This window comes from Desmodus rotundus, chromosome 3 (assembly GCF_022682495.2).
Source record: "Desmodus rotundus isolate HL8 chromosome 3, HLdesRot8A.1, whole genome shotgun sequence".
NCBI classification, from domain to species: Eukaryota; Metazoa; Chordata; class Mammalia; order Chiroptera; family Phyllostomidae; genus Desmodus; species Desmodus rotundus.
In genome coordinates this window covers 166,753,934-166,780,220 of record NC_071389.1, presented here as the reverse complement: position 1 = coordinate 166,780,220, position 26,287 = coordinate 166,753,934, and the positions used below count along the sequence as shown (strand labels likewise).

General features: G+C 39.0%; 1 long non-coding RNA gene across 2 annotated transcripts; it reads right to left on the bottom strand.

Annotated features, from left to right (window-relative positions):
- Positions 1 to 1,215: 1,215 nt before the first annotated feature.
- LOC123478178 (uncharacterized) lies at positions 1,216 to 26,250 on the bottom strand. 2 transcript variants are annotated; one of them, XR_006653314.2, is made up of 4 exons: positions 26,053 to 26,250; positions 17,410 to 17,588; positions 16,029 to 16,116; positions 1,216 to 2,361 (listed from the first exon to the last, which is right to left on the bottom strand). It is a non-coding gene; the product is annotated as an uncharacterized lncRNA (long non-coding RNA). The 2 variants fall into 2 exon arrangements; XR_006653315.2 differs by lacking the exon at positions 1,216 to 2,361 and adding an exon at positions 14,626 to 15,360.
- Positions 26,251 to 26,287: the final 37 nt, after the last annotated feature.

Genomic DNA, 26,287 nt, shown 5'->3' with positions numbered 1-26,287 from the left:
CAACAAGCGTTTTTTAAGCCACTACCCTTGGTCAAATCCTACGCCACAACCTGGAGACAGAAGAATATATGGTTCCATCTAGCAGAAGAAATAAATTTTCTCAAGTTATAGTTTGATTTCTTTTTTTCTCCAGATTTTATTTATTTTATTTTTAGAGAGAGGCAGGGAGGAAGAAAGAAAGGGAAAGAAACATCAATCAGTTGCCTCTCACATGCCCCCAACGAGGGACTAGGCCTGCAACCAGGCATGTGCTCTGATGGGGAATCGAACCAGTGACCCTTTGGTTTGCCTTTTGGTTTGCAGGACAAAGTCCAACCCACTGAGCCAACGACTCAGGGCCAGATTTCTTTCAGAGGATTAGGGTGCCGCCAGCCTCTGGTCTTCCAGGAATACGCATGCAAAGATCATGAGGCAAATGAAAATGATACATACCATTATCTTAATCCAGACAGTAGTCTATCCCTCCAAATTCAAGGCTGTGATAAACTGCCGTGTTAGAGACTGAATTTTGATCCTGGCTGCACTGGGGCTTCCTACTTCGTACATTGGTTAGTCAATCTTGGTACCTAAATATTCAGGCATGCTGCTGCAAAGTCACAGCTGGGGCCTTCTGAACAGACTGCGAATCTACTTATCCCAACAGCAGACAAAAGGCAAGCACCACAAGCCTCTTTTCAAAACACGGGCTCCGGGACTTGACTGCAGGAGCCTGTCACTCTGACAGGAAGTGGTAGAGGCTGGTGGGCTCAGAAGTGAATAAGGGGACAAGGCAGTAATAAGCACTGACCCTTAGCCTTCAGTACAGGTCTAGCCCACTAGTGAAATTGATCCAACAAACGTCCCCAACTCTGACCAATCATCTCAGGTACTCCAGTGAGGAGGAACAAAGAAAGGGGTTAAGCAAGAGAGGACAGAAGTGTAGCAGAGTTTTCCTCTTCTTTGGACTATGGCAAACAAATGAAGAAAAAAAAATGAAAGAAGGTCCCTCCCTCTTGAACAATATTCTTTACTCACGTGTCATTCTTCTTTTCCTAAAAATAATTAGGAGCACAAAGATATAGGAGTAACTCAGTGTTCAACTAGATTATAATTAAACACCTTTCCTGTTATTCATGAACATGTGAAAATATTATGAAGCATATTTATTACATATAAATATGGCTACCCATAAAATGCAAATATCATGAAGAATTTCCCTCAGGAGATTCTGGGGCTCAGTGTTCTGAGTCCCATAATCACACCACATAAAATTATTGAGTTGTTGCAAGGATTGAATGAGTTAAAATGTGTAAAGTACAATATATAGAATGGTGCCTGGCATGCACAGAGCCTTGGTGGTGATGGCTGTTATTAGTACTATTATTATTATTAATTTATATTTGTACATCATATTACAGTCGTTATCCCATTTGATTTTTATAGTAACTTGTGAAGGAAGTAAAACAAGTCATGTTTTAAAAACTACCTTTGCTGATGAAACTAGTCAGTACACTAAGTCTGAAATACAGATTTTCTCATTTTTACTTTAAAACCTGTGTCCCGTTGTGGAAGGGTCTAAGAAACAGAATGGTCAACTTCATCAGACAGCACAGCTTCCCATGGCATCAAGCTGCCTCTCATGTTGGGTAATTCAAAAAGAAATGGGGGCGGGGGAAGAAATGTGGTTAGCTGGCAGGTAATGATAGCAATAAACGAACATGAGTGTTGCTTTTTGCCCTCCCTTCTAAAGTTACTGGGCTAATTATGCTTTTTCCATGGGGCTTAGAAAGATTTGGCTTATTGATATTGTTGGTTGGCAAATGGGGGAGAGACCAATATTTCGGTCCTCTTCCCTGAAATCGAGTAATGCAGAGACTCTTTTGATGATGCAAAGTCTCATTCACAAAGAAAGTTCTCCAGGGAGGACTGAAGCAAGTGGAGTAAGCGATTTCAGAGCCATAGGTTTGTTCATTTAGGATGTTTATTACTCTCTATTTTGCTGAACTGGTTTCCTCTAATCTGTATATTTCTACTGCTATCAAGACAAATTCCCTGTCTCTGGCAGCAGGAAATACATTTCACTTTCTCTAGATATGTTCAAGGGTAATAATGAAGTTTAGAAGAGATATCCCGAGTCTTTCCCTGTGCAGCTCTCTGGGCCTGTGCTTTGAGCAGGGATCCGGCTGGTTGACTAATTCTGAAAAGCTTAGTGGTGTGCATACAAATAAGGCCTCAGAACATGGGAATGTGACATAATGGAGAATACTTTTAGGTCCGAGCTAATCTTAGGAAACTGGTGAATAATTTATTCTCTTAATTAGTTTTCTTAAAATCTAACCAACAATTGCTACTTACCAGTAATTAGGATCTCCATTTCAGCTCCTTTCAGAGAAAGAAATAGCAGGATGAATTTTAAGCTGGTAGTGGGTAATTAAAAGGTTTTCAACAATGTTTTTAAATTTAAAAATATGTATTTATTGTAGAAAACAGGGAAAATTACCAGAATGATTAAAATTACTCCTAATTTTGTCAACTAAAAGTAATCAACATTATATATATTTTTTAATCTTTCATACCATTGACACATTGTTTTATATAAAGTATGTATATGCGTAAAAATGTGTATAGATTGGGACCGTGCTCTGCACACTGTTTTTGGGCTCAACCATGAATATTTTTTCGAGTCATGCAGTTTTTCTTCTACAACACACTCTCAAAGGCTACATAGTGCTTTATTGAATACATGTACCATAATTTATTTAACTAACCTTTATGGTTCAACATTTCAATTTCTTCTGGTTTTGCATTATTGTAAATAATTCTGTGGTGAATAACCTTGTAACTCTCTCACACCCCTGATTATTTCCTAAGGGTAAATGTATGGAAAAGGATAAACATTCAGTACAGATATCCCTTGTTTCTGCCTGCCCAGAGTTCCTGTCCTTTTTCAGATGATAGAACTGACCTCCGATGCCCTGTTTCCATTTCCTTTCAGGAATCCCTTCTCCCCCACCTGGTGGAACTTTCTGTCACATGGCTGGGGTTAATCAGGATCAACACAGTGCCTGGTCCAGGAGGGAGCATGTGATCCACACAGAGTCAATACTTGGAATAAAACATCTCTTTTCTTCTGAAATTACAGGCACCAATGGCCATTTAAAATTAAAACTGATAGGGCCATCTCTGCCATGCTGATGCCCACACGGAAGCAAGCAGAGCTGAGAGATGGAGAGAGAAGGGGGATTTCTGATGACACAGTTTGAGTTCCTGGTTTCAGCCATGCCAGAAGCAAGATGCCCCCCTAGACTTTTCCAATTACTTGGCCTAAGAAAGTCCCCTTTTTGCTTAAAATAATTTGAGCTGGCTTTCTGTCTTTAGGGCACCAAAACTCTAGACTAATATTGATATATTTGAGATTTGGAAGCATATTTTCAAATATATATTGCCACATACATTTGTGAAATGTAGAATTTTGAATTGAATCATAGCTGATATTGCTGTAATTGGCCAGTGAAGAATTACAGTGTGAATCAGTCTTATCCTTTCTTCCCACACCCCTGTCCCCTCCCGACTAAAGGAGAGAATCCCAGTGAAATCATCACACTCAAGTGTGAGTGAAGGTGAAGCTTGTGATGAATGTAGTTCAAGCTAGGGTTATAGTATGTTTACATGGAAGGGTGAGTAAAAGTCCCTGCTGTCAATGAGGGGAAAATAGGTCAATGTACTCCTTAGCCAATTATATTGTGATTCGCCAACACCTTTGCTTTCTTCCACTCTCAGAAGTGAAAGTTAAGAGAAGACATAAGAGGAGGCAGTTCCAAGAAGAGAGGTAAATTATTCAGGAGTAAGTTGTCAACTTCAAGTCAGTGAGCCAAGGAAGAGTATTTTGGAAAGGAACTATGATCGAACTAGGTGGCACCAAAGTTTTGGAGTCAGATGAAAGAGGCAGGCAGTGGGAGACTGGGGGAGGACTGGGTGGGGCAGGGTGATTATAAAAGGATGCTGAGAGAACACTGGCAGAAACAAAGCAACTCTAACATTTCCCTGGAAGGAATTGGAAAGCAGTGTCCTTTAACTCTGGCTTTTCTATCAACTCCTTATGTGGCTAAGGAAATGAAAGTCGATTCCAGTCTCACGGAGGCAGCCACTGCCCGCGAAGGGAAATGCAAACAACGCTCCTTATTAGCAGCAGCCCACCTAATTGGGGTATTTTTGAGATGAACGTGTGCACTAGTGATCAGATGAAATTCCTGAATCAATTAATGTGTGGCCTTGGCAGTTTCTTGAGAGTGGTTTGTTTGACTCATCCTTTCATGTGCTTCTCAAAATGTTTTCTGGTTCATAAAATTACCAACAAACAAAACTGAAGAGAGAAGAGGGCTTTAGAAAATGGGAACCGTTCGTTAGATTTTTTTAAAGAACATTTCCTGTCCTTCAGCTAGTGGGAGTGAAGTAGTAAGTAAATCTGTTTCTCAATACGTGTTTTATTGATTTAAAAAAATAAGTTTTTCCATATAACAGAAACTCTCCTTCACTGTCAGTGGGATGCAAAATGGAACAGCTAATCTGAAAGACAGTCTGGCCGTTTCTTACAACACTCAACATTCTTACCATATGATCCAGCGATCATGTTCACTGATATTTACTCAAAGGAGGTGAAAACTTATGTCCACACAAAAACCTGCACACAGATATTCAGAGCAATTTTATTCATAATTACTATTCCAAAATTTGTACGGAAACTAGATATCCTTTAGCAGGTGAATAGATAAATAAACTATGGTACACCCAGATAATAAAATCACTAAAAAATGATCTACCAAGCCAAAAAAGATATGGAGAAACCTTAATGTATATTACTAAGTAAGGAAGCCCATAAGAAAAGTCTACCTACTGTATGATTCCTACTAAATGACATTTTGGAAATGTAATAAGAAGATCAGTGGTTGCCAGAGCTACAGGGGAGGGAGGATTTTGAGGGCACTGAAGCTATTTTGTATAATACTATAATGATGGATTACATCCATCATACATTTTTCAAAACCCATAGAATGTACAACACCAAGAGTGAACCCTAATGTAAACTACAGAATACACAGTGACAAGGGTAATACTGATGTTGACTGAAAATATGTACCACTCTGGTCTGGGATGTTGACAGTGGGGGAGGCTGTGCATGTGTGAGATATGGGAACTCTCTATACTTTGTGGTCAATTTTGCTGTAAACCTAAAACTGCTCTAAAAAAATTACATTTGTTATAAAGTGATGAGTACAAGCAATGAGTGAGAGAGAGGGGAATAAAAGTGCTGAATGGCAGATGCTAGTTTTCACCTGTGTTACCCTAAGAAAAGTTTGATTTCTTCTCTGATATCTTGCATTTCTCACATCATCCCTACCTCCATTCTTTTAACCATTCAGTCACTTTATTTTTCTCCATGTGTTCATTTTATTAGTCTGATCTCATACTAGTATTTCTGTATTTCAGGGTGGATACACTTTACATCCTAGGCCGTGCATGGACGGACCATGCTGAGATAGTTCCAGAGGGAGGGGCTCAGCCCTAACTGAACACAATTCTACGTGTCTGATTCCTACCTGTTTGCTCCCAGACTTTCTGGTCTCCTCTCATACTACCCTTCTGTCTCCAGTTCTTGGGTGCTCTGGATCCAGAACCCCTAGACTCATAGTATAGTAGACATGCTGGGCTAGACTGACCTAGCCTGGTCTGGTCCTTGCCAGCCCCACACTTCTGAGTGTCTTTTGCCCTCACAAACACCCAGATGACTATGCCTGGCCATTTGATTGGGAGTGGGCCTGCAAGAGAGGTATCTAATGCTGCTTTTTTTTTAAAATAACATTAATTACATTGTACTTCAGAGGGATTTACCAACTCTTAAGTTGAGTTAATTTGTAAAGTTTCTCAGTGGACATGCCACAGGGGTCTATGAGATATCGATGGCTTTAAGTTGTCACAGTTTAAAAAATATTAAACCATATAAGAACTACTAAAGATTTTATAGCACTTGAAATAATTTTTGCATTTTTGTAGATAATTATGTCATACAAAGAAAATAGAGTGATTTCACCAAAACTCCAGATTACAAATGCTGTCTGATGAGTTGAATTACTATCTTGGAAACCAATATATCTGAGTTTAATCTCAGTCCCTCTCAGTCACTTAACTCCTTCTTATTTTAGCACCCTCATATGTACAAGAAGGGAGGGAGACTAGATGATGTCAAGTGTCTTCCAGGTTTAAAATTTTATGATTTCTATACTTTAAATATAAATGCAGATGATGACTAAGTACAGTTTCCTCCCACATCATGTTGTTCTCAAAGTGAAACCCAAAGGCCTAAAAAAGCTTACTCTAAATGGCCACATTTCAGATTTCATCAGCTCCCCAAAAAAGATTGTCTATGGCTCTGAAATTCTCATCTTAAAAAGGGGCAAGTCCTAAGTTGTACAGATGCTCATTTCACTCGAATGCAGACACATTTTGTGGAAATAGTAGAAGAGTTGTGCCAGGCAGAGGCCGCAGTCTGAGTGGATTGAAATGTCTCCCATTGCAACCACTCCCAAGGCGGGTCCAGTTTCTAGGACCTGAACAAACAGTCCCTCCCAAGCCTTGAGGCTAAACTGGTTCAGGGACCACCCTTTGAGATCAGGTCCACTGTAGCGGCCAGTAAGCCCTGGACAACAATAAATGTGAAGAAAGTGGTCCCTGGTACTTGACACTATGGAAGCCCCAGAAACAACATACCAGGTTTTTCAGTCTGGTAATAAATAATGAGAGCCTGTGCCAAACCTGGAACTCATTCCTTGGTCTATCCTGGCTTATTTCAATGTGGCACAGACAGGACTGGCTGTTGGGAAACAGGAGCCAGGACTCTGTGGGTTGAAGTCTTGTTCTTGGCCAGACTGGGAAGCTGTTTGTCTTGGAGTTCTCCTAGTTAGTTCCCTTTTCAACTATCCTCTCACCTCCCTTGTCCAAACTTTTTATTCTCCTAGCAAATTGGCACCTCTCCCTATCTCAACTGCCTACTGTGATGCCTTTGCACTCACACAAGGGTCAAGGTCGAAAAGGATTTGATCAAGTCAAACAAGTTTGGAGTAAATGAGAATTTAAGATGTTATTCCTCTCAGAAGAAGTTTTACTTTGTAGGGAACGCTAAAAGATTGTAGTCTTCAACAAAATCTCTAATGTGGAATCTCATACCTGTAGGAGAGAGATTTGGATGGAGCACTTTTCAATAGCTTTTAGTCATACAGTACTTGATAATGCAAAGAAACACTCATTTAATGCCAACCATGTGCGAACACTGTTTTATCTACATTACCAGTGGCAACTTATTTACTTCTGACGGCCATATGAGGTAGGTAGTTTTCTTATTACCACTTTATAGGTAAGGAAACTGAATAAAACAGAAATTAAATCGCTTTCCCCAAGATTTCATAGTTAATAAATGGCAAAGCTGGGATTCGAATTCAGTTTGCTTCTAGAAGCCATGCTCATAACTCCTGTGCTATTCTGCTTGCTCTATTTAACACTTCTTCCAAACTCACCCTAAAAGTTGAAAGTCAATAAAAATTACTTATATCATTGTGTTCAGTTAAATATTTTTCAATGGAGAGCCACATAATGTGCTATAATTACATTTATTTTCTTGTGCCACCAATTTTCCTTATAGCTGATATCTCCCATCATGTTTCAGTTAACACTGCACAGAAAGCCCTCGTGACCTGGCTCCTGCCTGTTTCTCTGACATCATCTCCTGCCACTCTTGGTTCATTCCCGCCCTTCAAACACACAATACTCATTTCTACCTCTGGGCCCTGGCACTTGCTCTTTCTTCTTCCTGAAATACTCTTCCCCCAGAGTTTCGTAAGGCCCAGTTCCTCCTTTCATCCCAGCTTCACCTCGTGTCACCCCTCAGAGGGTCCTTCCTTGCCCACCTTGCCTGAATAAGCACACCTGTCCTATCCATGTTACATTTTTCCTCATGGCATTTACACTTCCTACAATTAGATTATGTACATCTTTATCACCTCTCTTCTCTCTCTCTTATTGCAATATAATCATTATTATGACTTTCTCATTAGTGGCTGAATCCCTAGCACCTAGGAAAGTACCTAGCACAAAAATATTATACATCTTGGAAAATAAAACAAGGAAATTTGGCAAAATATAGAATAAAAAGACATTAAGGTAAAAAAAATAGGAGGGAAAGTTAAGAAATAAAGAATCATTCCATAAAGTCCAAACTGGCTAAAAAGCATCTAAAAAAAAAAAAAACAACCAGCAACATGATAGAAAAGTTAAATGGAGAAACATATAATCTTTATAGAGCAAAAGCCCCTTAATTACAGAACAGCACAAGTGAAGAGAAAAAAAGTCCAGATACACCCCTGAAAATGCTTTTATTTGCACTGGGCTGATTGCATCGTCCCCAAAAGCCTTCTGAATCATCTGAATAGTTTCCACAGAGCAATGCTCAAGCTTAATGCAAAATTTGATGCAGATTTGTTGCTCTGCTTTACAAGTGGTAAACATGAGGCCCGCGGGCTGAACCCGGCCCTCCACCTTGTTTTATCTGGCCTGGCACCTTGTTTCTACCTGGCGGCAGTGCTGAGCTCTCTCACTTAACTGTTAAGGAGTGGTTACGTTTATACAGTCCTAAAATTACATTCAGCCCTTTGAAGGCAACTGCGAGGCTGATATGGCCCCCAGTGAATATGAGTTTCACACCCCTGCTCTACTTGCTCAGTCATTTTGAATGCGACAACCACACAGTACACATGCTCGCTCAATGACATCTACCACCCCCACTGACTAGTAAAGTGAAGTTTTCCTTGTTCACACACGTGCATTCCAGTCCATCCTCCTTGGCTGCCAGATTACATCAATGTCCCACAAACCATTCTTGTCATATTAACAATGGCTGGACTTTTTCTGGACAGACCGTGTATATAATCATGGCTAAACATAATGGTTATTTTATTCATTTTAATCACCTTTAAACTCATCTTTAAGTATAAAATATGGATATTCTGAAAACCCATACAGTACTAATTTATGATGAGATGATGACTGATGATGATGATGGTGGTAGTGATGATCTAATATTACTGTAGGAAGTCATTTATCTAATTCTTGCTTCTGTTTTGCCAAAGTCTGTTTTTTCTCACAACATCTCTGAGAGTTCTACTGATGTGTTTTTTGACGTTTTACATTTTTCCTAGTGAACCTTCCTATTAGGAAGCTTCAATCCCCTTACTACTTTAATAACTTCTGGTTCTCAGTGTTATAGTATACATTTTAATATTGGCTCACAAAAAGCTAGGAACAACATGTAATTCTGGTTTTTATCACTATTTACATATTCACTTCAAAAAAAGTCAAGTTAAAATTTTTGGTGGAGAATGCAGAAGCCCACGTCTGATCCATGTGTCACTCTTATTACAGGTCGAAGTGAGATTTTAAGTTCGTGGCTCCACTGGCCAGTCCATAATTTATTAACTAGTGGGATCTCTGACTTTCATACTCAGTTTCATTCCTTTATCTTAAAAGAAAAGTGGAAGGTATACTTAGAATGACCCATTGCCCTGGTTTGCCTACTATTGAGGGAGTTCTCAGGACAACGGATTTTCAGTGGCAAACCCAAGAAATTCCCAGGAAAACCGGGATAAGTTTTATGCCTTTAGGGTGTGTGTGTGCACATGCATGTGTGTATGGGATTAGGTCTACGCGGTAGACATTATTTTCTATTAAATTTTATATCCCATATAATAACTTAAATATATACAGTGTGTATGTATGTATGTATGCACATATCTATCCATCTATTTATCTATCTCCTTTTAATTCTTTAGCTGAGTCATCTTTAAAATGAGTATAATATGCAAGGTGCTCACTGAAGTGTTCAATTGTTTAATTAACGTCTGTAAATTGCTTTGGGATCTTTTGATGAAAGCACTAAGTAACTGTATAAGTTTGTAACACTATTATTCTTATTTTATTTGGAAGGACTCAGAAAGATTCAACATAATTGAATGTTGAAGGATTCAACATAATTCAACTTTATGATTGAACATAAGGGATAACTTTACCATTATCTCGATACTATAATTTCCATGGAGGTTCACTAAAAATATTTACATAGTATGGAACTAGTTCACAACAAGTTGTTCTTTAAAAAAAAAATCAAAAGGAAGGTAAATGATATAGGGACTTCAGATCTAAAGAACAAAATACACAGGCAGGAAGGAGGTAGCTTTACAAGTCTGAAATAAATGAAACCATTTTGTAATGGCTTTGTAAAAAACTATATAACGAGGCTCCTATTAAAAAAAGGCTCTATTTTCCTTGTATGCATTCTGGGTAAACATATTTCTGTGAGATGTATTTAGTCCTCCTTACTGAAGATGTCAGGTTCTCCGTTGACAGATACTGTAGTTTTTCCTGGGGCTAATTTGGGAATATTTGAGATAAAAATAAATAGTACCATTCAAATGGAACATTTTATCCTTTTATGCTTACACATTCCTGTGTGTGTTTCTTAGGAACAGGGACATTCTCTTACATAACCACAGAACAATTATCAAAGCTGGAAAATTTACATCAACATTTTCTAATTTACAGACCTTAATTGTATTTTTGCCAATTGTCCTAGTAATGCCCTTTATGGCAAATTATAATTTAAAAAATCTGGTTGAAGATATAACTGGGGATTAAATATTATGTTTATCTGCTTATCTTTTTAGCCTTTTAAAATCTGAAACGAGAAGATGGGGGCATAAGTAGATACACTTTGCCTCCTTGCACAACCAAAAGAAGGACAACAACAAATTTAAAAACAAAAAACAACCAGAACTGCCAGAAAAAAATGAACTATGTGGAAGTCTGACAACCATGGAGTTAAAGAAGCAACATACATCCAGACTGGTAGGAGGGGCAAAGATAGGCAGCTGGGGTGGAGAGGACATGCGGCAAGGCTGCGGCTGGCCGACCAGGTGGTCCCACATTCGCCTGCAGATAAACTGGGAGAAACAACTGGGGACCGAGACAGACCATGCAACTCAGGGTCCCAACACCAGGAAAAGAAAGTTTCAAAACCTCTGGCTGTAAAATCCTATGTGGCAGTAGGACAAATTGCCAGTCTCACAGGAGAGTCTGTTGGAGGGGCCGACAGGGTCCTAGAATGTACACAAGCCCACCCATGCGGGAATCAGCACCAGAAGGGTGCAATTTGCTTATGGGAAGCAGGGGAAGTGACTGAAAGCAGGGCAAGAACACAGCAAGTGGCATTGTTCCCTCCCTGACCCAACCTCCACATATAGCGCCACAATGCAGTGATGTGGGTTACCCCGCCCTGGCAAATACCTAAGGTTCTGCCCCTTACAATGTTAACAGATGCACTGAGACAAATAAATATGGCCCAAATGAAAGAACAGACAAAAACTCCAGAAAAAGAACTAAGCTATGAAGAGATAGTCAACCTATCAGATGCAGAGTTCAAAACACTGGTAATCAGGATGCTACAGAAATGGTTGAGTATGGTCACAAATAGAGGAAAAAGTGAAGGCTATGAAGAGTAAAATAAAGGAAAATCTACAGGGAACCAACAGTGAAGGGACTCAAATCAACAGTTTGGAGCAGAAGGAAGAGATAAACATTCAACCAGAACAGAAAGAAGAGACAAGAATTCAAAAGATGCTTAGGAACCTCTGGGACAACTTAAACATTCCAACATCTGAATCATAGGGGTGCTAGAAGGAGAAGAGGAGGAACAAGAAATTGAAAACTTACTTGAAAAAATAATGAAGGAGAACTTCCCCAATCTGGTGAAGGAAATAGACTTCCAGGAATTCCAAGTAGCTCAGAGAGTCCCAAAGAAGATGGACCCAAGGAACCACACAACAAGGCACATCATAATTACATGACCCAAGATTAAAGATAAGGACAAAGTCTTAAAAGCAGCTAGAGAAAAGGAGACAGTTACCTACAAAGAAGTTCCCATAAGACTATCAGCTGATTTTTTAAAAGAAACCTTGCAGGAAAGAAGGGGCTGGAAAGAAGTATTCAGAGTCATGAAAGGCAAGGACCTACATCCAAGATTACTCTATCCAGCAAAGCTATCATTTAGAATGGAAGGGCAGATAAAGTGCTTCCCAGATAAGGTCAAGTGAAAGGAGTTCATCACCACCAAGCCCTTATTATATGAAATGTTAAAGGGACTTATGTAAGAAAAAGAAGATGATCAAAAATATGAATAGTAAAATGACAAACTATCAACAGCTGAACATAAAAAGATAAAAACAAACTAAGCAAACAAGTAGAACAGGAACAGATTCACAGAAATGGAGATCACATGGAGGATTAGCAGCAGGGAGGGAGAGGGTGGAGAATGGGGTAAAAGGTACAGGAAATAAGAAGAAGCATAAATGGTAGGTACAAAATAGACAGGCGGAGGTTAAGAATAGTATAGGAAATGGAGAAGCCAAAGAAATTATATGTATGACCTGCATACATGAACTAAGGGGGGGGGGAAATGTTGGTGGGAGGGTGGTACAGGGTGGAGGGGAATAAAGGGGAGAAAAAAATGGGACAACTGTAACAGCATAATCAATAAAATATACTTTAAAAAATAAAATCTGAAACTATTTCTCAAGTCTGTTTTTTATAACATTTACACTTTAAAGAGTATAGGCCAGTTATTTTGCATAATAACCCTCACTTTTTTGTCTGATGTTTTCTCATAGGACAACATCAGACAAAAAAGACTGGGGTAAGCAGGGTGATACAGAAGAGATGTGACCATACAAGGGGGATCCCCCGAAAAAACAGGAATTACAACCTGGAGGGTGGGCCCCTTGTGGTGGTTTCCCCCACTAGGTGAGTGTTCTAGGAACTCACCTGCATCAGTGTGCCAGCTAGTGTTGTTGTGAGAGGCTGCATTTGGCACCAGTGAATTTTTTTTGAAGACTCAATGCATTTGCCAATTCCATGATGGGTGATTTACAAGTGTACCTGCTCACACCCTGCTGACTGTTCAGCAGTTTTTGGCAAAAATGGCATGACCGCCACACCCCACCCTCCCCATTCACTGGATCTCACCCCAAGCAAGATTTTTGTTGGTTTCCCCAGATGAAAAAAGTCCTCAAAGGGAAACATTTTGCTGATATGGAAGAGGTGAAACAAAGCACTAAAAGGCATTAAAATTGAGTTCAAAAACTCTTTTGAGCAGTGGAAAAAATGTCTCAATAGGTGTACTGCACCAAGTGGAGAGTACTTTGAGGTTGACTGAAATTTAAACATGTAAGAACAAACAGGCAAATTTTGATAAATAAATTCCAGGTTTTTCTGGCTTCCCCCCCGCTATCACTTGAAGAGGCAAAATTGGACATTTATTGATGTGAAAGGCAAAAATACAAATTGCTTGCCTTCTGCACCCACCAAGACTGGGATGGAACCCTTAACTTGGGGATGTGCCCCGACCAGGAATCAAAGCCACCACCCTTTGGTGTAAGGGATGATGCTCTAATTAACTGAGCTACCCAACCAGAGCAAAATGGAACATTTTTAAAGAACAGTGTTTCATGGGTACATGCAATATAACAAGCCTAGGCTGAGGACAAAACCTTCAGTGGGCTGGTGGTGGATGCTGTGGGGCACCACCCAAATCCACAGCTACTGGGAAAGTTGGCTTTCGACTACCAGTAGCTGAGTACCTCTCCAGTTATTCCCTCAATCTACGTAGTGACCTGTTTCACCCACATTCAATAGCTGGTTGAGGTTAGGGTGCAAAGGCTCGGGCAACTCTGAAGAGCCCTCCGAACTCCAGAGTTCCTGTGGGATAGGCTGAGGTTTCGATTGCACCTGCATCTGTGTTCAACTTCTCCCTCTACCTAATCCTGCTTGCTGTCTTCTCTCTCTCACCTGAGTTGTTCCAGAGATCATTCCGCAGTAATCTTCTGCTCATTAATCTGAGACCTTCAAGATCTCTTCCCCAGGAAATCTGACCTACCACTGGGCCATTTTACATATGTGAGTCTTTCAGTAATCATTTCAAGCATTAAAGTAGGTCAGTTGAAAACATATTAACATTATTAAAGTAGTATGCAAGTTAATCCTCTTACACGAGTTTTATTCCAGCATGATTCTACCAGAAGAACCGTGCGGTCAGAGAACAGTACGAAGATGTTAATAAGAGACTGTCTAGATTGCTTAGGATAGTCAGAGCTTTACTCTTAACTGTGCATGGCCAGAAATTTAACTTCATCAGAGGTGATCGAACTCAGAGAAACTAACACAGAGTAAAGGTAATCAAACTCAGAAAAGAATGTATAACAACTTTTATTCTTTTTAAATTGCATTTATTGGGGTGGCATTGGTTAATAAAACATGTAGCAATTTATAATGAGGAATGTAATTGTCAAACAAACCAAAAATTCTTATTGGCTAACTGGCATACTCTTATTCCATAAGAAAATCTACATGGGAAGCCAAATCAGAAATTTACTTGATGCATAAGATGATTTATACAACTTTAATTTATCTGATTTATCATGATCTAATCATATTCGTACTACTCAGCCCCAATGAGACATACTTCCAAGGAAATCAGATATTCATTTCTGCTTACCAAGGTACTCTAGCCCCAGATAGTTTACAATATCCAACTTAATACTTCAAAATATAAAACAGCCTCTTAATGGCCCACTAATATCCCTTCTGGTTCCCCACAGACCAGTTCTCCACATCAGAGGCAGAGTATTTTTTTTAATGCAAATTCAATGCCACCCCTCTGCCTAAAACCCTTCAAAAGCTTCTTATTGCTATTAAGTGAAGATAAATCTCCTTAATCTTGTCCTCAAGGCCATGTGTGGCCTAATCAGAAAAAAAATCAATTCTTTGAAAGCCCTATTTGGGTTACTTCCTCCAGGAAACTGAGTCAGCATAAAATGCATGAGGCTAACCCTCTGAAAACACCTGACTCAGAGGAAGGTTGGAAAGTGTAAGCAGACTGAGAGGCAGGTCCAGTAACTTCTCCCCACAACCCTTATCTCTAAATTTATAAAACCACCTAGCAAAAAGAATTGTCTGGCTTGCCCCAGATCCTACTTAAATTCTCTACATTCAAAAAAGCCACAGGTTTTGTAACTTACTTCCCTACACAGTCTTGTCCTCAACCTTAGCCCCAAAGTTGAAGGGAAGAAGAGGAACTTAGATTGTGCGCCTGTGAAGTAGCTGTCATTTTACATACCTTACCTAACTTAGTTTTTTACAACGCTGCCAGATGGAGGGAGAGGAACCTCTTGTCCAGGTATTTTCCCTGAGTCCCCATTGTTATAAGATTGTTCAAGAAAGCAAAAATCACTGAAACATGAAAATATATTACTTACTAATTGACCTATTACAAAATGTCTCTATACAAACTTCCCATTCTGCTAAACACTAGGGTTTATCTGCAAATATCATGTCAAGGTCTCAGTCTCTCTTTCTTTGGCAAGATTGAAAACACAAAGTCTAGTGTAAACAACCATGTGGGGAAATAGGAATTTTCTTGTACTGCTTGTTCGTAACAGTGGGAATTAATGAACTTCTAAATGGTAGTTTGGCAATAGGTTTGGAAATGTAAAATGTGCATTCCCTTTGACCCACTTCTAGGAATTTGCCCCAAATGTGACATTCTCTAGTGGGAAGAAATAACTAAGAAGGAAGTTCAATTGTTTTAACTACTTTAACCTCATGGAAACTGTTGAAAACAATGGTTTGAAAATGATGGTTTAAAATAGAAAGATATAAACATTAATAGATCTTAGAAAACATATTTTTCAAGAGCAACACTTTGTATGATTGTGATGCAATGTCATATGTAAACTGAGGGATGCCAACTCATATCAAACAATAGGCTAAAATAATCTCTAATGTGATTTAGTTTTGCCTAGTCTAAGTAGTGCATGGCAGCAGTTGTAACCTAAATTTTTTTTCAATTTTTAAAATTATGGTAAAATACATGTATCATAAATTTTTCCTGTACTTACCATAAAACACTGGCCCTTCTTCAGGTATTTAATTTTTTCCCTGGTAACAATTACCTTCTGATAGTGAGGACTTCTTCTCAAATTTTCCCTATATGGATGAGTAAATTGAGGTTCAGAGACTTTAAGAAATGTACCCAAGACCACAAGACTAAGGATTCAGCCCTTAGTCCAAATATAGATCTGCTAGTTGCCCCTACATTGACTTTCCCTTTAGGCTCAGACCGAAGTAGGAACATCTATTAGTACCTGGTGCCATTATGGAAGTATGAGTCAGAGACATTCTCCATCCGACCTATTTCCCAGTCCCAGAAATTTCAACACCGGAAAATAAATATAAAGTAAAAAAGAAAGAAAGTAGATAATTGAAGGAGTAGGACCTGCACATGGAGTCACTGAATAGGGTGGCTATAAGAAAGGACATTCCCACCCACAAAGATGGGAAAGGTAAAAAATAAATCTCCTGTAAGGCTTTTTAGTTTATAGAGTATCTAAGACCTGCCACCCTCTCTAAAGAGCTAATTCTAACAATTCAAATAGACTTTGAAATAGAGTCATAATCACCTATAAAGAAACTAACTTATTTACATATTCTATAATAAATCAACTAATACATTGTAGAGGAAAAACCAAATAAAGTATTGGAACTCTAGGTCAGATCCAAAAACCAAAGTACACACACACACACACACACAACTCACAGTTAAAAATAGGGGTGATATCATTAAAATTCCTTTTAAAACTAAAAAGTAATTGTTCTTTTAACTGTTAAAACCATAAGATATGAGTAGATACAACAAAGTGACTATAATAATTCCCTAGGTATCTGAATTATTTTAGCTTTTCTTGGGATGCCTACATTAAATATCAATGTTATTTTGTAAATTGAATTCCACTATTCCGATGAAAAACAGTGTCTTGGAGGGTCTTCTTTCTCTCACTTAAGAAAAGAAAAATTTTGGACTCAACCCTAAAATAGGAATGAGAAAGTCAGTGAGATTTAAGGAAAAAATACTTTTTAGTTTTTTAAAAAGGAAAAGTCTTTTAAAAAATTTAACTATGATATGAGTGAATTCCTAATGTCAAGGAATATCATTTTTAAGAGTGAAGACACCAAAGAGAAATTTCTTTTTTATAATTTGATATTTAAAAATTTAAAACCATATCAAATACAGCATATATTAGCACAAAGTATTATAGTGTCTTGCTTTTTTCTTCTGTAAAGAGTTTAACTATCAGTTTTTCTTTAAAAGGTGGCAAAAGGGAATCATGTGATATGTAGCATTTTGACAGTGTTTTTCACATACACAGTATGTTGGCATCACTAGTACTATTGCCAAATAGTTCTGGTTTTCCCTCCTTCCCAGAATGTCAAAAATGGTACCTCCTGTATGGATCCACACAAATACTTCTGGCCAATGGGTTGTGAGTAAAAGTTTCTACTTGAGACCCTTGAATCTTATCTTTTCCTTCTGGCTTGAAGGTTAGCGAAGTTCAAGCTGACAGCTGCTCCACTGGCCTGAAACCATGCGTGATTCTGATGAGCAAAGTCTTATTGCTGACCTGAAAAGGTCATAAAGCATAAATAAATAAATCCTTCCTATTTTAAGCCACCAATATCCGGTGATGGTCTGTTACTGCAGCACCACTTAGCCTCATCTTACTTATGCCTGTATTTCCTGCATCACAGATGGAAAATCCACTCCATCTGTATCTCTGTTAGTATCAGAAATTTGTAAAAAATTAATAGAGGAGATAAGAATGAAACCAAGAAAAGTCTGACAGGGACCTTTTCTCTCTTCATGAATGTAAATTTCACAGAAATGTTCCTTAAATGCAGAGAATCCATATTCTATTTGTAGCTGACAAAAGAAGAGTTTCATTCTGAAACATGTTTTTTGTTATATCGCTAATTATTAGTATTAGCAGTAATAATAATAGGTACCTTGAACTCAGTGTGAATATATGCTGGATCCTACACTAGGTGCTTAATTTATATTACCTCATTTAATTTCTCTTAATCTCACAGTGATCCTAAGCGGTAGCTATTATTCAAACAGAGCTTTCTTCAAACCAGCATTATTTCTATTATGGCAATGGTGTTTTATGGTTTGCAAAGTACTTTCACCATATAATATCATATTTTATCTTTGCAGTAACTATTGGGCTATTATTCTCCCATTTTACAGAACAGGAAATGGGACTTCAGAGAACTTCTTTTGATGTGTTAGGTATAAGGTGGTAACAGTACCAGGTCCTTGGAATATAAATCCCGTATAGTTGCTACACTTTGCAGAGCGATAAACATAATGTAAATAGATAATTATACATAATATGTTTTTCACTTTTCTTTAATGCTTTTCTTCAGGCTTCTGATTTACATAGGTGATATATCTTTTGGAGAGAAATAGCCTAAATCTTGAAATGCTTTAAACTCTAGGTGATAAATATATAGTTAGCAGTTTAGTCAAGCCAGTTAAAAATTAAAGCAGGGGTCAATTAGAAGTCATTGTTTCCAAGTTTGCAAACTGCTTTGCAGAAGGCAGTCTGATGAGAGTTCTGAATGGAATGTCATGTGTTCGAGCTTTATTTTCAAACAAACAAACTCAATTGCATTTAGCCCAGTTGAGCGAGCTCCTCTTTGAAAGTCATGGCTATGGGTGGGCCTGCCAGTCAACATGGCTGCATAGGTAGACACAGCTTGCCTCCACTCACAACCACATCTGAATTACAAATAAAATACAGTAAAACCATCACTCAGAACCATCAGAAATTGAGTTGAATGGAATTCTGACAACTACAGAATTAAAGAAACCACATCCACCCAGACTGGTAGGAGTGGTGGAGATGTGAAATGGGCTGGTACCACATCCACGTGTGGTGGATAAAAATTCAAGAGGGATATCCTGGGAGTGAGGAGTCCCAGCCTCACACCAGGCCCCACAGCCAAGGATTTTAGTGCCCGGAAGACAAGTCCCCATAACTTCTAGCTGCAAAAACCAGTGGGGAAGAGTTGGTGGAAGAAACTTCTGGAGTGCCAAGAAGTTCCCCTTAAAGAACCCACACATAAACTTACTCCAACCCATTCCCTCTGAGCTCCAGCACCAGGGTGGCAGCTTGTAAGGTACCAGTGGCACACAGGGAGGACCTGAAGTGTCTGGCATCAAAGTGGGAGCTTGGAGGACAGCTTTCTCACAACAGAAAGGCAGGCAGAGGCCATTGTCCCTTTTCTGAGATCTACCCCCACATAGCCACAGAGCTGGCAGGCAGGTGCCATATATGAGACTCCATCAATCTGTCTAACACTGTTTGCCCTGCCCTGGAGATCCCCTGAGACTCTTACTGGCACACCTAAACTGTTAACAGTGACATTTCCATATGAATGGGTAACATTGGCTCATGCTTCTCAACTTCCTAAATGCTCTCAAACAAGCAACATCCAGTCTCAGTGAGCATCCAGCCCCCATACCTCTTGCTAAGTGGCTCTAGGCCAACCACTAGCAGCAGACAGCCTAGATTCACAGCTTGGCTTCACCAGGGAATCTCCAATTCCAGCACAAGTAGCAGCCATCTCAGATTGTTTTGTAGCTCAAGCAGGGTGGCCTCGGGGAAAAATACAGGTGGGTGCCAACCTTGGCCTGCATGACTCGGAAGCCCCAGAGCCTGCACACCCAGTGGACAGCAACAGAGCATGTCAGAGCACCACTACTCTGCCCCCACACAGCTGATTCTCCACAGAGGGTGGAGGTTGGTGGTCAGTGTTCACAGCCAGTCCTTGCAGCTGACTGGCCCAGCTAAATCCCTCCCATTGACCTGCCAACAGCAGTCAAGGCTTAAATACAAGAGAAGGGTAGACTCAGCCCACACCAAGGGCACACCTTGAGTAACCACTTTTGGTGATAGGGGAAGCTGTGCCACTGGACCCTACAGTCCACCTACTACATTAGGCCACGTACCAAGTCAGGGAGTCACAGCAGTTCAGGAGTCACAGCGGTTCTATCTGTGACTCCCTTTAAGCAGTCCTTAAAGGGATTTATTTAAGAAAACGAGGAAGATCAAAATTATGAACAATAAAATGGCAATACATATCTAACAACAATTGAATCTAAAAAACAAACTAAGCAAACAAGAAGAACAGGGACAGAATCATGGATATGGAGAGTGTTTTGATGGTTACCACATGGGAGGGGGGTGTGGGGGAATGGGTGAAGAGGTGAGGGGATTAAGAAGTACAAATAGGTAGTTACAGACTAGCCATGGGGATGTAAAGTACAGTATAGGAAGTGCAGTAGCCAAAGAACTTACACTTATGATCCAAGGACATGAACGATGCTGGGGGGATTGCCTGAGGGAGTGGGGGGTGTTGGGTGGAGGGGGGCAAAGGGGGAAAAATTGGGGCAACTCTAACAGCCTAATCTATAAAATGTAATTGAAAAAGAGAAACTCATGGCTATGAAAAGAAGAGCTAGGAGTCTAGCATGATAGTGCTAACCTAAAAAAGCCCATTCAATTTAATTTTTTCCTATCAAATTTACCATAGGAAAAAAATTTATGGAGTTCTATTAGGAAGGCCTTCCAGGATCATGAAAAGTGCCTATTCTTTCTTTCTCTCTCCTTTTCTTCTGAGAAAGTCTACTGGCATAACAATGTACATCCTAATGGCTGCACTTTCATAATCACATTGAGAGTAACTTCATTTTAGCGTTTTTCTTTTCAGTCTTCAATATACATGCAAATGTGTGTTATGAATATACACATGCTCACATATATAGTTTTCAAATAATTTTTATACAAAAGATCTTATACCATTGGTAACCTGCTTTAAAAGAACTGCTAACAATATCTTCTGAACATCTTCCTATGTCATTAGCCATTTACCTACATATGATTTTTAACACATACATGGTATTACATTGTATGGATCCACCATAACTTTTTATTCTAATCCCCATTTTATACATCTAGATTGGTCCCAACTTTTTGCAGTTAACATTTGATGCTAGGATAAACATCTTAGAAAGCACATTGCTGCCCATATATCCACACATTTGAGGGGTGGTCTTCTTAAGACCACTTAAAGTATGGGGATTTTCATAATAATAGTAATAGCTAACATTCATTGAATATGTTCTAAATAAGCAAGTGGCTTCAAACATACCGGTTTCTTTGTCTCTAGATTATTTGTTTTGTACTTGTTATTTTACCTACTATTTGGAATCTGGATTGTTGGCTTTATCACTCGCTATTGGGGTGACCTTAAGTAAGTTACTACAGCTCTCTGAGTCTCAGTTTCATCATCTATAAACTGGGGGTAATAATACCTAACTCACAGGCTTATTGTAAAGATTAAACAAGATGGTATAAGCAAGGAGCCAAATGCTTGCTGCACAGAAAGAACTCAGTAAGTATTAGCTACTCTTTTATTCATACAGAAGGGAGTGCTCAACCAGCTTGTCTCAATAGTTGTCTCTCTTTTTTTAATCATAATTTTTATGCTTTAAAATTCTCCACATCTCCATTATCATTCTTACTGCTTGTGTCTAGTCTTTTTTTTTTTTTTTTTAAAACCTGGATTAGCCTTGCCAAAGTTTTTCCAGTTTCATGACTTTTCAAAGAATCAGACTTCGGTTGTTATTGGTCAAATTGAGTCTTTAAAAAAAATTCCCTTCACAAAGGAGGCAGGAGTATAAAATGGAGCAAAAATAGCCTCTTCAACAAATGGTGTTGGGAGATCTGGACAGCTACGTGCAAAAAAATGAAACTTGATCACCAACTTACACCATACACAAAAATAAATTCAAAATGGATAAAAGACTTAAATATAAGTTGTAACACCATGAAAGTCCTAGAGGAAAACATTGGCAGGAAGATCTCAGACATTCCACGCAGCAACATCCTCACAGACACGTCCCCTAAAGCAAGGGACATAAAGGAAAGAATAAACAAATGGGACCTCATCAAAATAAAAAGCTTCTGCATGGCTAAAGAAAACAGCATTAAAATACAAAGAGAACCAATGGTATGGGAAAACATATTTGCCAATGATACCTCAGACAAGGGCCTGATGTCCAAAATATATAAAGAACTCACACGACTCCACTCCAGGAAGACAAACAACCCAATTAAAAAATGGGCAAAGGCCTTGAACAGACACTTCTCCAAGGAAGACATACAGAGGGCCCAGAGACATATGAAAAGATGCTCAGCATCACTAGCCATCAGAGAGATGCAAATTAAAACCACAATGAGGTACCATCTCACACCAGTCAGAATGGCCAACATGAACAAATCAACAGACAAATGTTGGAGAGGAAGCGGAGAAAAGGGAACCCTAGTGCACTGTTGGTGGGAATGCAGACTGGTGAGGCCACTGTGGAAAACAGTATGGAATTTCCTCAGAAAACTAAAAATGGAACTGCCCTTTGACCCAGCAATTCCACTGCTGGGATTATACCCTAAGAACTCTGAAACACCCATCCAAAAGAACCTATGCACACCCCAATGTTCATAGCAGCACAATTTACAATAGTCAAGTACTGGAAGCAACCTAAGTACCCATCAGCAAATGAGTGGATCAAGAAGCTATGGTACATTTACACAATGGAATTCTACGCAGCAGAGAGAAAGAAGGAGCTTATACCCTTTGCAACAGCATGGATGGAACTGGAGAGCATTATGCTAAGTGAAATAAGCCAGGCAGTGAGAGACAAGTACCATATGATCGCACCTTTAACTGGAACATAATCAACAAAAGAAAAAAGCAAACAAAATATAACCAGAGACATTGAAATTAAGAACATTGTAACAATAGCCAGAGGGGAGTGGGGAGGGGATAGTGGGGAGAGGGGTCTGTAGGAGCTACTATAAAGGACACAAGGACAAAATCAAGGGGGAGGGTAGAGGTAGGGGAGGGAGGTGGGACTGGCTGGGGTGGGGTGGAGGGAAGGGGAGAAAATACAGACAATTGTAACTGAATAAAAATAAATTAATTAATTTAAAAAATTCCCTATTGAATTTGAATTTGTTAATCATAATAGAATTTAAATCCATCTGAAAAATAGAGTAATATATAGGAGTGGCTGCATATTTCATCTATAATATTTGGTTTACTTAACCATGGACCTCTGGAGGGGCTTCTGCTCTAATCTTTATATCCTTCTACTTTCTTTGGATTTATTTTGTTTTCTTTTTCAGGTTTTCTGAGTTGAGAGCTTGGTTCATTTGCTTTTACATGTTTGTGTATTCTGTTAAATACATTCAACTCAATGACTTACTTTGTAAATACTGTTCTGGCTGAATCCTATAGTTGTAAAGTTGCATATACAGAAAAGCAACTTTACTCACTTGGTGGAAAGGTTTTAGTGGTAATTTCCTTCTATTATCATTTACTACTGTCATTTGGCATTGACATTGTTATTGGTTATTTACTAATGCCAGGAGAGTGAAAGTAATACTAAAAATCCCTATGGTCAAGGAGCTTACAATTCCACTGAAAACAAAAATCAGATGAATTCTGAGTGCTGTAAAAGTTTTCACCATAAATTTTTTCACTCTCTCTGGCCTACAATTTTAGCTTATCAAACTACAGTTAGCATAAATTTGAAGAGGAAATAAGTGAAAGATAGCAGATAGCCATTCATATTCAACTATAGGTTAATAAAGTTAGTAATGTCCATGGTGTAGATCTGTTACCTGGGCTTATTACTTGAACTTTAATTCTTCATCTGAAAACATTGCTAATAAGAGTTTTGGAAGGCCCTACAAATAATCTATTATTTAGGGCAAGGGTTCTTAATCTGGGTCTGTGAACTTTGATGAAAAAGTATATATATGTGTATATATATTACATATAATTATAAATAAGCATATATAATGTATATATAATATATACTTACATATTAACGTATATGTATATTTATATATTTCAGTAAACTGCAATAGAAAATGAGCATTTCTTATATTATGAATGTAGCTAATAGCAACAATCTGTGTCTTTGCTCCCAGTAGAGTGGGGGCAAAAGTAAATCACACACACTTACTACCGCATAAAAGTTGTTGCACATATCTGAAAATACTATTTATGTGCATCATGACAGCAAAATTTCTGTAGGTCTTAATCTTGTTATAAAATGCATTAATAAAGAATCAAGTATGTAACTACTAGTTACCTATGGCTATGTAACAAACTGTACCCCAAATCAGTGGCTTAAAACAACTATCTATCTCACAGTCTCTGTGAGCCAGGAATCTGGCATGGGTCTGTTGGCTCAGAGTCTTTTCCCAGGCTGCAATTAAGGTGTGAGCTGGGGCTGCAGTCATGTCAAGGCTCGACTGGGGGAAAGTCTGCTTCCAAGCTCACTTACGTGGCTGTTGGCAGGATACTCATGGGTTGTTGGGCCGAGTGCCTCAATTCCTTGGAGACTGTTGACTGGACACCATTGTCAGTTCACATGGACCTCTCCATAAGACAGGTCACAGACTGGCAGCTGGCTTCCATCAGAATAAGTGAGAGAGTAAGAAAGGGTGAACAAGATGGAAGCCAGTCTTTTTGTAACCTAATAATGTAAGTGACAACCCATCACTTTGGCTATATTCTCTTTCAGAACCAAGTCTCTAGGTCCAGTGTACACTCAGAACAAGACAGGAATACCAGAAGGTGAGGATTATTGGGAGTCATTTTAGAATAACTGTATTTATATCACATATCTATATCACAAATTTACTTTTTAGTATTTTGATAACTGTACATTAATATAATCAATTTCCTTTGCAGCCCTGGGTAGTGTACTTTTTGCATTTAAGAACACTATTCTGAAAAAGGGTCCATAGATTTCAACAAACTTCCACTAGGACACATGGCTCTATGTTTGTTTCAGTTCAGGCACCTTCAACAACCTCTTGGGGGAATATGTTTATAATGGCCTCAATTTAGAAACTAGAGGTCAAAGCTTAGCTTATCTCATATTATCCTAATCGGATACCCTGTTCTAGTCCGTATTAGTCGTGTGCTATGAAAAAAGTATGAGACATTAGAAAACATAAATTTGCTACAGAACACTCCATAAACTGTTCTCAGTTGTACCCACTTGAATTAGTACACACACACATACACAGGAGAGAGGTGTACAGGCTTCTGTCAAGCGTGTTGGGTCACAATTAGACCTCCTTATGGTTGTATATGGCAATTGCCATTTGAGCCTCCAAATGTTCAGATGATATAGGTGGAACTGATTTCCCCAAGAATATACTAATTATTAGACTAGCGCTTTTTCCTCTACCTAGCTATGTATGGAAAAGCACAAAGTATAAAAAAGAGAGAAGTGATGTCATGGTTCTTCCCTAAATCTTCTGCATGGGTCACCTGCTCTTGGTGAAACTAAGGATAATGGTTGGCATCTCTGAATTATATATTTGCAAGCATAGTACCAGCTTTGTGAATTTTCTTAGTAGTTTAAGAGCTAAGGGTACTTTATAAAACTTCCAATATTCATATTAAAGATAAATTTGTCATTAAAGATAATTAGGAACAGTTCTCTTATTTGTTTTGCCCAATAAATTTTCTCCTAAAACGCAAATGCATCACCTTCCCAAAGCCATCACTTCCGCGTCGTACTATGGGGAGATTTTCCTCGTAGTTCTCTGATCCTAATGAAAAGCAGCTCAGTGTTGTCAGTTATTTTAGATTTTCTAAGACAATGCAGGCAAAATATCCATGCTCGCCATCAAATTTTTGTGGTTTTTCCAAGTCTGAGCCCCCTCTCAAGTCTCTAGAAGTGAGCCATGGTGAAATGGAAAAGGGTCAGGGAACCAGAGTGGCTTCTAGATCCCATAGATACTGCCTAAAAACGACTTGGTCAGCCAATCCATCTTTGTGACCACATTTTCCTAATCTGAAGAACGTGTGGGTTTATGGATATTTCTCAACCCCTATTTCTAACACACTTTGCATTTCATTGTGAAGTCTTGGAAAAAATTCTGACCACCTACAGGACCTGTGACTGCTGTGATAACATACTGGGCCACTCACCAGAGAAGCCTGAGCCAGCTCTGAGTAGCAAGAGGGAAATGAGGTCGGGTTGATGAAGGAGGCAAGTGGTGACTTTCCAGTCAACTGTTCCAGAGCCAGTCAAAAATTCACCAGGCGGAGGTGGGTGGGGCAGGAGGTCGGCGTTGACGACAGAAGGCTACTTCCGGTTGTGGTGCGTGTGACGTTAGGGCCGAGCTGGACGGGCCCAGCCACCAAGAATCCGAGGAGGGAGGGC